This window comes from Amblyomma maculatum, chromosome 7 (assembly GCF_055883805.1).
Source record: "Amblyomma maculatum isolate TAMU_Amacu chromosome 7, ASM5588380v1, whole genome shotgun sequence".
Lineage (NCBI taxonomy): Eukaryota > Metazoa > Arthropoda > Arachnida > Ixodida > Ixodidae > Amblyomma > Amblyomma maculatum.
In genome coordinates, this window is record NC_139350.1 from 134,637,540 (window position 1) to 134,648,651 (window position 11,112).

General features: G+C 45.8%; 1 pseudogene; it reads right to left on the minus strand.

The window, feature by feature from the left end:
* Nucleotides 1-1,462: 1,462 nt before the first annotated feature.
* Nucleotides 1,463-10,828, minus strand: LOC146184800 (uncharacterized; annotated as a pseudogene).
* Nucleotides 10,829-11,112: the final 284 nt, after the last annotated feature.

Sequence of the window (11,112 nt, forward strand, 5' to 3'; positions counted from 1 at the left end):
AGGCGAGCACGTAGTGGCACTGTTTGCAACCGACGCTGCAACCTGAGGACCAGGTAAAAGCCGTGCCTCTCGTCTAACCCCCTCTCTGCCCCTCACAGCATGTCACCCAGGCGGTATTCCGGCGCCCGGGTCGAGCGCGCCCACCAGGTGCACGAGCAACAGAGGCTGTGCCAGCGGCCTGGAACGAGTGGGCGTGGTGCCCATCGCGACCGGCCTACCGGCCCGGAGAAGCACTGGAGGAGCCGCCCCCCCCCCAGTGATGTGGGACACGGAAAGCGTTCGGGGGGCCCACCCCCAGCCCTGGAGCCGCAGTCCAAGCGGCAGAGGACTGTGCGGCACACCGCCACCTGGACCACGGTCGCCGTCGGGCCGGCGGTCTCCTACTGCGCGGGGTCCAGGTGGCGAGACCAGGCCAGGCCTCTCCGCGGAGAGGCCCTGCAGTCGGTGCCCCTGCCGTTCCGGGGCCTTACTTTAGAGGACCGGGACGACGAGCCCCCGGCCCACTACACAGAAGAGGAGCGCGCAGGCCTGTGCGGTCTCTGCGGCACCCTTCGTGTGTGCTGCGCCATCCACGAGGCCGGGGCGCTGCATAGGAGCCGTGCAGAGGCGGCGGAGCGGCTGCACCGGGCAGTGGTCGCAGCGACCGCTTTGGCAGCCGGACAGCCCGTCCAGAGGGGCAGCCCAGAGGAGGCAGCCTTACGCCTCCTTCAATCGAGCCGGCCCGAGCTGCTGTCTCCGGCGGCGAAGGCCATCATCGCCCAGGCGCGGGCAGGGTCCACAGCGCCCCCCTCGGTCTCGACGGACGTCAGCCCAGACCCGGACGAGTTGGATCGCCTGCTGGCGGACTCCGGGTCGGACGCTGAGGGGGGGGAAGATGTGGGGCCCTACTCCACATATCTTTAGTGCTCGTCGCCACTATCCCAAGGCTCCTTGCGCGCTGCCGGTTTCCCTCTCCCCGCTCGTTCGGTGATAACCGGTCCCGCGCGAGGGGGCTATAATGGAAGGCTCGTGCCGCCGTCTCGTCCTCTTGGTCCCTGCCTCTTCGATCCTGTTGCTTCGCTCCTGACGCTTCTCCACGGAAACGACCCGATGCCCCCCCAGGACGACGACACCGCACAGCCTTGGACGACGCCCGCGCTTACGTGAGATTAAAGATGTTCGTTATACAGCCCACTGTGTGTTTGTCGTGCACATCCCTCGGGCAGAGAAATCGCCCACAAGCTCTATAACTCCATCTACACTTGTGCTACAGTATCACTACAGAGTGCCATCTTGTTGTCAACTCTTGTCGGTTTGCTAAGAAGGTCAGAAGATCCTGTGAGTCGTCTGCAGAATATGAACTGTGGCGAGAAGGCTGCGAAAACTGTGCAAGCACAATTATCCTAAATGTTGACTTAAACTCTCTTGCCCGTGGAATGGGAGACTTCATTCTAACAGTACTAAACAGGTTTTCGAGGGCATCTTAGCTCAGCCTACTCAGCATGAGAAACCTGAAGTTATGTTTAACAATATAATACTCTCTGAGCTGCAGAGCACACAATGTTGACAGTACAATTCTTGTTTGCATTGGTTTCCAACACCCCTTACCCAGCTTGTCTGTGATCTGCAGCTCACTACACATGCTAATAAAGTCTGCGAGAAAGCCTTTTGCCTCATCTGCTTTCTGAGGGAGCTTTCACTCAGGGCAATTTTTCTTGAACGCGAGCTCATTATAGTGAACCACCAGAACACCTGCTCAATGAAAAATGCAGTTGTAAGGGCCTCCTTGGCCAAGTGGTCATTCTGCACCAAGTACCGCAGACCTGCAGCAGTGGCGTGATGCAAAAGAGCATGTGCGGATGCCACATTCATTTTTTCGAAATGATTTGGATCCAGGTCTCGCAACTTCAAGTGAGGCATGAACTTGAGCTTGTGCCTGGAATCAATTTCACAAGCCTGCTTTATGCATTCTAGGGAGACCTGCAAGGACCATAGAACATCTTCATAGTGCAGGCAACTCATAAATTATGCATGCTTGCGCCCCATGCTGCTTTATTGAATAAACGTTTCTTAAATTATGCTACTCATCTGCTCTCTTTACCTATTGTAAAAACAAAAGGCTACTAGTTTGAGTACGCATTCAGTACAAAAATGATGTTACAAAACAAAAGCAAACATTCACAGCACAGCGAAAACATTTGCCCTTAAGTTAGAAGAATGCAAAAAGTGTCTGAAGCTACTTGCTAAGGGGCTATTACACTAGCAGGACGCAATGGCAGTGGGGCCTGCCAACACCTTGTCTTTGTGATTTCTGCATCTACATCAGCACTGTACCATTTCAATTGAAAGTCTGCCGCTGACCAGTGGTTCCCCTTCCTGTGTCACATTAGCGTGACAGCCTGCTAAACCCCAAGCCAACTTCGCCCTCTGTCATTCTCACTCTCCTTCTTTCTTCATTACTTTTCTTTTTTTTCATCACTTTATTTTAATTGCTAAAAAATTCTAGTTAAAGCTTCTCGCTTTCTCGGTTGGAGAATATCCACTGCCATGTAACAATTATACTTTGAGCAAAATATGCCTCACAACTTTCCGAGTGAAGCAACAGATTTCTCTTCACAGCAAAATTATGTGCCTTTGTACAGAGCCCCAAACATGTACAAACATTCAAGGTACCCTCTTTCATCAGTCGCTAATTGCACAAAATTCCAGTAGGCTTGCTGTTCGTAACTATAACCCAACATATCTTGTGTACTGCAGCTCACATTGAGCCCGATATTACATTATTAGTATTGTTTACTAATATTATACCACCACTTACTAAAAAATGATGCCTGCTTTATACTGAGAGGTATAAGCATTATATTGCTGTACAAGCATTAATTTCAATAAATGCGGTAAGTGGTACTAATACAAGTTGAAAGACGTAATCTGAATTTGCAAATGAAGAAAGTTATAAGCACCGTTAAACTCAAACTCAAGGACATTAACTAAAAATGCACCCACGTATATGCAGTCCAGATGCATGTCAACAGCTTCAAATTTGGCTTGCTCTACTTTGAAGTTTGCACAAGCGCGTGCAGAGCAAGTGTCCACAACAGTAAAATCACAGCATAGATGGCATACAATCTGTGAGGCTCTCCTTGTTACTGGGGAGGTTATGCTTTTTCACTGTGGATATGTCCAAAGTTATCTGCTGCCCTCGTACCAAGAGGCCTCTCAGGTTTTTAAGCAGATGTGGACAGTCAGCCAAGAAGTAGAGCTGCCTTCCTCCACCACAAGGGTGAGGACATGACACACTTGGTTTCCCATATTTTGTCACTTGGATGCCACAGAGTCGCCAGATGGCCGTCTTGCCTGGTCCCATATCGGTTACTGCTGCACCGATGATAATGCCAACGTCTTCCTCACGGCGAAGGATTGCGAAAAGGCAACTTTTCACCTCCTCTTCATTGAATGAGGAAGCTGCAAAGAACAAACATCATGATCAATAATGTATCAGATAAAAGGTAAACTGCGCAAATAAAACGGGACACTAGACGAAGGAACAAAAACTACAACACGGGCGCAATTTTTGTTCCTTTGTCTAGTGTCCCGTTTTCTTCGCACAGTTTACCTTTTATCTGCAATGAATCAACTCGCCCGCAAAAATATTCTACTCCAATAATGTATCAGATAGCATATAACATTTCAAAATATCTTCAAATCCCTCCCTATCGCAAAGTGCCGCGCCCTCCAGTATCTTCCAGTACGAAACAAGTATTTTTTTCTCATTGGTTTTTACTAGGAATGCTGGCACTCTGCGAGATTCACTAGATCTGTGCTGTGAAGACACTGGTAGCGCTGGTACCATGGGAGAAAAAGCTGGGACTTGCTTTATAAGCTGGGTGGCCCAATGGTATTTTGCATGGCACTCGGAAATGCGCTGTACGCGCGCGCTAGAGCCGCACTGTTCCCAGTATCATTATGAAAATGATCCGAAGTCCGAAAACTGGGGAGCCGGGACAGAGGAAATGAAAAAGTATTTTCCTGCTAAGCGCTGTTTTCATGAAACACATTGGGCACCTGAGTTGAAAATGAGGGCAGATTGTTTTTCGTTCGAGTTTTTAGATGGGCGAGTCTACCTTTCTTAAGCAACCTCGATCGACGCAGCTGTGATATGCACATCACTCACTGTGTCGGGCAATTAACTGACAACTGAAAAAATAAACGAATAATGTAGGCTACCGTCAAAAACTTGATCATTTTTCGTGAAAGCGCTGGAACACGATGATTACTGCCAAAATGCTTACTGTGGCTCAATCGCTGGCTTCAAACAAGGTCTAAGCATTAGCTAGCGTACCAGCCAAGTAAAAACAGCTGATCGAAAAAAATATAACGGGGAAAAAAATAGCTTGCCGAACGATGAAACACTGGGTGAAAAAAAAAAAGAACATACAGCGCTTGCAATGTAAGTCCAGTACGCGTTTCTAAGTTTTTCAGTGCTCTTTCCTGCACTACGTAGGAAACAGCTAGCCGCGCCCTCGGTCATTACCACGCTTTCTGAAATGTTTACATATGACTAAGCTTTAGTTGCAACCAAAATATGACTCTTGCCACTCCGTGTGCCGGTTGTGGAGCTTTTTTAGGCAATATTCCTTGAAGTTTTGTGCTGGAGCTTAGTGTTTAGCAACAATTACGAGCGTAGTAGCAGAGCACGACCGAACAACCGACGCTGTGAAACACGATCTTTTAAAATGTTTTGCATGCATATCATGGTGCACATAGACATCCAGAATGTTACTGTCAAGTTTCGAGAGCTAGCAGCATGCTCCAGTGCTCAATAAGTTGCAGTCGTTATAGCGGTGGCCATAGTCTCTACACTTCGAAACGTGAAAGTCCCAACCCCAAAATATTGAGGCGGACTTAAAATGCAAAGGCAATTTTGACCGGAACAGCGCGCACTAAGACACAGACAAGAAGAGAGACACGACACACACGAGCGCTGACTTTCAACTGGTGTTTATTGTTTGGAACGAGGCATATATACACAGTTCCAACAACACAAGGAAAACAACCATCCTTCATTGATTCATAGTCAATTCATGCATGTCACACTGAACAAGGACGATAACAACATTATCATTTTCCCATCACTAAAAATGCCAATTCTTTTGAACTGATCGATAAAGAGGGGCTACTGACGCATGCGTCTTTAGACCAGGCGATGTGCGCTGCTTCGATTATTTCGCGTGTTAATTGGTCACTGTGTTTACTTAAAATTTGTGTGGTAGTGAAGTCAGGGTGGCAAGTTTTGTTTTCACAGTCTCTACAAAGAATCCCGAGATGCCCTTTTACTGTGTTATGCACGTTATTATTGTGCTCCTTCAGGCGTTCATTGAGGCATCTCCCCGTCTGACCCACATACAGCTTGCCGCATGACAAGGGAATGGCATACACTACACCTTCTTCACATGACACGAATCGATTTTCATGCTTGATGTCGCAATCTCTGGGAACGAAATCAGTATTAACCATTTTGCACATCTTCCCTAGCTTATCTGGAGCCGAAAATATAACCTTAACTCGTGCTCTATTCGCTATCTTTTTTAGTCTGTGAGAGAAATGATGAATGTAAGGTACAACTGTAGTTATTTCTTTTTCCTTCCGCGTCTCTGAATCTGCCTGCTTCCCTTTTCCATTTTTGCTCAAGCTACTGAGAATAGATTCGGACACTGATACTAGTAGCTGCTTGGGATAACCAGCCTTAACGAGCCAATCGGTTTGGAGAAGAAAACTATCTTGCATGGAGTGCATGCAGGATTTGTTAAGCGCGTTGTGATAGCATGACTTCACCACAGCACGTTTCACTAGCTTAGAATAAGATGAAGTAAAAGAGAGCAATGGCTTTCTGCTTCGTGGCTGGTAGGACCAACACATGTGATGGTGCATTAATCTGAGTTTGAGGTCTAAAAATTGGATGACATTGTTTTCTGGCACTTCAGTGGTTAGTATGAGGGGATGAAGGCACTCTACAAAGTTAGCTTTGATCTGCGTAAAGACTGCGTCAAATTCTTCCACATTAGAGTCTATAAGAACGAGAAAGTCATCTACATATCGAAAACATTGTACAACCTTTGACCCTTTCAATTTTTCTTGAAGCATTCTACCCTTTTGTGCTAACAACAAGTCACTAAGCACGGGAGCTATGCATGACCCGATGCAAACTCCTCGTTTTTGCAGGTAAAACTCACCATCCCAGGAAATGAAGGTAGAAGTTGAATACACTTGAAGTAGTTCTAAAAAGCCTTCGGCGGATATGCCGTTCTTGTTTTGGAATTCAATTACTCTTTGCTGGTCAATACATTCTTCTAAGCACGCGAAGAGCTCGTCATGTGGTAGTGAATAATATAGGTCCTTGACGTCAAAGGAGCAGGCCATCAGTCCCTTGTTCTTGTTAGTTTCTAAAAACTGGATTACATCCTGCGATTTTTTTAATTGGAAAGGATCGTCCAACGTGAGTGAATTTAAGATCTTCTTTAGAAAAACGGCTACATTTTTTTGCCATGTGCCTCTCTCAGATACGATCACACGAAACGGACACTCTGGTTTGTGGGTTTTTGAGGCTAAAAAACACTTGTAAACTAAGGCCTTCACTTTTATCGGCTTTTTTTGTTAACAGATCAAGGTTAAGTTTTTTGCACACTCTCTTGGCCTTAGCTTTATTTTCTTTTCAGATTAAGGTTATTGGCCACAGAAAACGAAGACTGAGTAGCTTCCCTGCCCTTCTTGACGTACAAATGGGAGGGTAGCACTAGGAATCCCCCTTCCTTGTCGGCTGGGAGCAAACGCAGCGAATTTCCCTTCAAATACGAGACAGTTCGCCGAACCGAGACGGTGTTCACTGGGGCCTTGCAACGCAGAAGCGCATCAACTCCTTCAGACACGCACCTATCGGATTCTGCCACCGGTGCCAACCTGGACACCTGCCTCACCATGCTCAGAAGTTCCGCGGGCGACCTTTTGGGTTCCGTGGCGTACTTCGGTCCCTGGGAGAGAACACGACGCCCTTCCGTAGGCAGCGACACGTTCCCTGCGGTGTGTATTACATTCTCTGTCGAGTGTTTCTGGCTGGTGATGCCCAGAGCTGGAAAAGTGTTTGGTGCCACAAGAAGTCAGCCGTTGTGTTCGCTAAATCAGAAAGCTTTTTCCATTTCTTCTTTCTATGAGGTGGGGCTTCGGTTCTTTGCAGCAGAAGAAAAAGACTGCGCCTGTAAAACCGAGCTTGTCTGTTCCATTCAGCCTTCAGGATGTGGCAAATTCTTGAGCAATGGCCCTGCGAAGGCTGGAATCCTCCAAACAGCTGCAGAACGTACGTTGGAACACGTTTTTCCTTGACGAGAAAAACCAATGATCGAGCGTTGCATACGGCGACAGCAATGTAGGTGACGAGAATACATGGATGGACGGACAGACAATTAATAAGGCCCGATGTACTAGAAATGAAATTCGTTAAAACAGATGCTTGGGCAAGTTGGTAACTGATTTTGACCGGAACAGCGCGCACTAAGACACAGACAAGAAGAGAGACACGACACGTTGTTAGCACAAAAGGGTAGAATGCTTCAAGAAAAATTGAAAGGGTCAAAGGTTGTACAATGTTTTCGATATGTAGATGACTTTCTCGTTCTTATAGACTCTAATGTGGAAGAATTTGACGCAGTCTTTACGCAGATCAAAGCTAACTTTGTAGAGTGCCTTCATCCCCTCATACTAACCACTGAAGTGCCAGAAAACAATGTCATCCAATTTTTAGACCTCAAACTCAGATTAATGCACCATCACATGTGTTGGTCTTACCAGCCACGAAGCAGAAAGCCATTGCTCTCTTTTACGTCATTTCATTCTAAGCTGGTGAAACGTGCTGTGGTAAAGTCATGCTATCACAACGCGCTTAACAAATCCTGCATGCACTCCATGCAAGATAGTTTCCTTCTCCAAACCGATCGGCTCGTTAAGGCTGGTTATCCCAAGCAGCTACTAGTATCAGTGTCCGAATATATTCTCAGTAGCTTGAGCAAAAATGGAAAAGGGAAGCAGGCAGATTCAGAGACGCGGAAGGAAAAAGAAATAATTACTGTTGTACCTTACATTCATCATTTCTCCCACAGACTAAAAAAGATAGCGAATAAAGCACGAGTTAAGGTTATATTTTCGGCTCCAGATAAGCTAGGGAAGATGTGCAAAATGGTTAATACTGATTTCGTTCCCAGAGATTGCGACATCAAGCATGAAAATCGATTCGTGTCATGTGAAGAAGGTGTAGTGTATGCCATTCCCTTGTCATGCGGCAAGCTGTATGTGGGTCAGACGGGGAGATGCCTCAATGAACGCCTGAAGGAGCACAGTAATAACGTGCATAACACAGTAAAAGGGCATCTCGGGATTCATTGCAGAGACTGTGAAAACAAAACTTGCCACCCTGACTTCACTAGCACACAAATTTTAAGTAAACACAGTGACCAATTAACACGCGAAATAATCGAAGCAGCGCACATCGCCTGGTCTAAAGACGCATGCGTCAGTAGCCCCTCTTTATCGATCAGTTCAAAAGAATTGGCATTTTTAGGGAAGGGAAAATGATAATGTTGTTATCGTCCTTGTTCAGTGTGACATGCATGAATTGACTATGAATCAATGAAGGATGGTTATTTTCCTTGTGTTGTTGGAACTGTGTATATATGCCTCGTTCCAAACAATAAACACCAGTTGAAAGTCAGCGCTCGTGGGTGTCGTGTCTCTCTTCTTGTCTGTGTCTTAGTGCGCGCGGTTCCGGTCAAAATGAGTTACCAACTTGCCCAAGCATCTGTTTTAGCAAAGGAAATGATATGCATTTCAGTTATCTCCGTTGTGTAGTTCAATAAAGAAAAAAAAATATTCGTTGTGTAGTGGTTAGCGTCTATTGCTGGTAAACCGTGGGTTCCTGGTTCGAATCCTGTCAGCGCTTGGCACTGAAGTTTTTTTCTTACTAATTCTTTTTTTTTATTCTACGTGAGCTACTTTATTCCATTTTAGTTTTTATTTGAGCCTCTGGTTTTTCTGGGGTACCGCTGCCACCCGTACGAGCGTGCCAGTAAACCGCGTGTCAGTAAGCCACGTCCCAGTATGCATCCTCCCAGTCTCCGACGCCACATTGATCCGATAATCAGGCATGGCGCGGGACGCTGGGCCCCAGTGGCGCAGGGTTTTGCAATAGGGATATCAATGCACTGCTGGAATTACATTAGAGAAAAGCATAACACTTATAGTACATTAATAGCATCAGAAAAAACCTCAAGTCTTTATTATACGCCAACGTCCTGACCCAATTTCTTCCGATTCATGATCCTGCTGTCCATGTTTTCGTCCTGGCTGACCTCAACATATGTCAGCATTGGATTGAGGAATTCAAATTTCCTGTCAATGCAGTTAAGTCCTGAACAATGACACTCACGAGACTTTGCTCTCCTCCTGGCACACTGATCCTGGCTCTTGAACATCATGAAATCAGGATTGTAACCTCTGTGCTCGGTGTTGAGCTAGATGTGCAACTGTTACTCACAGCCCATGTCCACCAAAAGTTGGCAAATGATACCTTCCGCGCAATTAATGGAATGCCACTAAACATGTTTCAGCAGCTGTACACAGCTCTTGGTTTGCTGCTTCTCAATTATTGCATTATTTTAGCATTGGTAAATGATGCTATGGAGTTTAGACGAAGAAAATATGGCAATTTGCAGTATGTTGATGTGCCAACTTACTATTAAAGAATAAAGCAGCAGTTTAGTTTGGCTAAGCATAGATATACATGCAGAAGTGTTATTTCCACTCGTCTAGCTAAGTTTTGCATTACTTAGCTTTGCTTTACACGTCTTACCACATTTGGGCAAGTTCTTACTGGGTGCTCTAATCTTTTATCAGAATGAAGGAGAACCAATTAAGGTCTTTGCTGCAACTTTTTCAGAGGAGAAGACACAAAAGACAACTTTCAAAACGCAGCATGAAAGACTGGCAGCGCAGCATATAAGGAAACTGGCTACCGAGAGGGCACAGTGGTTTAATGTAGTAGCCAGCAAAGCTGATCTCTCTGCTTTGGTCCCAGTTTGAAACACTGGCACGGAGTTTCTTTCGCGCAGTTGCATAAGGAGGCTTCATAGCTAGTCTAGCAAACTCCATGAATGCGGGTAGAAATGCTTCTCCGTTAAGCATTTTAGCTTGTCCAACCCTGCATGGAAACATGCAGTTGCTTTGAGCCTGACCATATGTAAAACCATTGCTCGAAATTAAAAAGCAACTATCCAGTCACTTACATGTGAAGTGGTAGGCTACTGCTTGCTTCCATCTGCTTGTGATGCCAGCCAGCATAAAGACTAGTGTATGTGTACCAAGTTCTTCTTTGGCAGATGGATTTGATGGGCCTATTGTTGGCTGTCCTGAAAAATCCAAGCACAGAGTTATATCAAGGTGTGGGCATTACCAATTAAGGAGATTATAAACTGAAAGCAGTCTTCTGTTCCAATTTAATGCATTTAGATGGTTCTTATTCTCACAAAAGCTAAATGCATTGAAAGTGCCGCAATATGGATGCATTCAAAGTGCAAAATGTCACGCTGACAACGTAGTTCATTGTATTTCATGAAAAGCATTTTGTTCGAATACCTTGGACCAGTCCCAGCATGCAAATGACTTTTGAGGTTCCCAGTCTCTGTATGCAAAATACTGATCTAATGTGGTATACTATCAATGCAGACTCTGAAAAAATATTTGCCGCACCTATGATACATCTTGATGATGCATCATAATCCAGTCCAGGCGAAATCTGCATTTCATCCATCAAAAGGCAGGCGTGCCTCTCTTCTTGAGCCATGGTAGCCACCTTCTCATTCAGGGCAGCAAAAGCCTCATCCAGAATCCCTGTGGAAGCACAGTCAAGGAGCAAATACAAGTGAGAATGTTGTGAGCTTTAAAGTTAAAAGACTGAAATTTACCTTGCCTCAACTTGATGTGCTCGGTATGGTTCTGTAGGGTCCTTACTGATGACAAGGTGACAATATTCTCCTTCCCAAATTCATACCATTTGTTGCAACAGGCAACCTTCACGTGGAGAGCTTTTTGAGG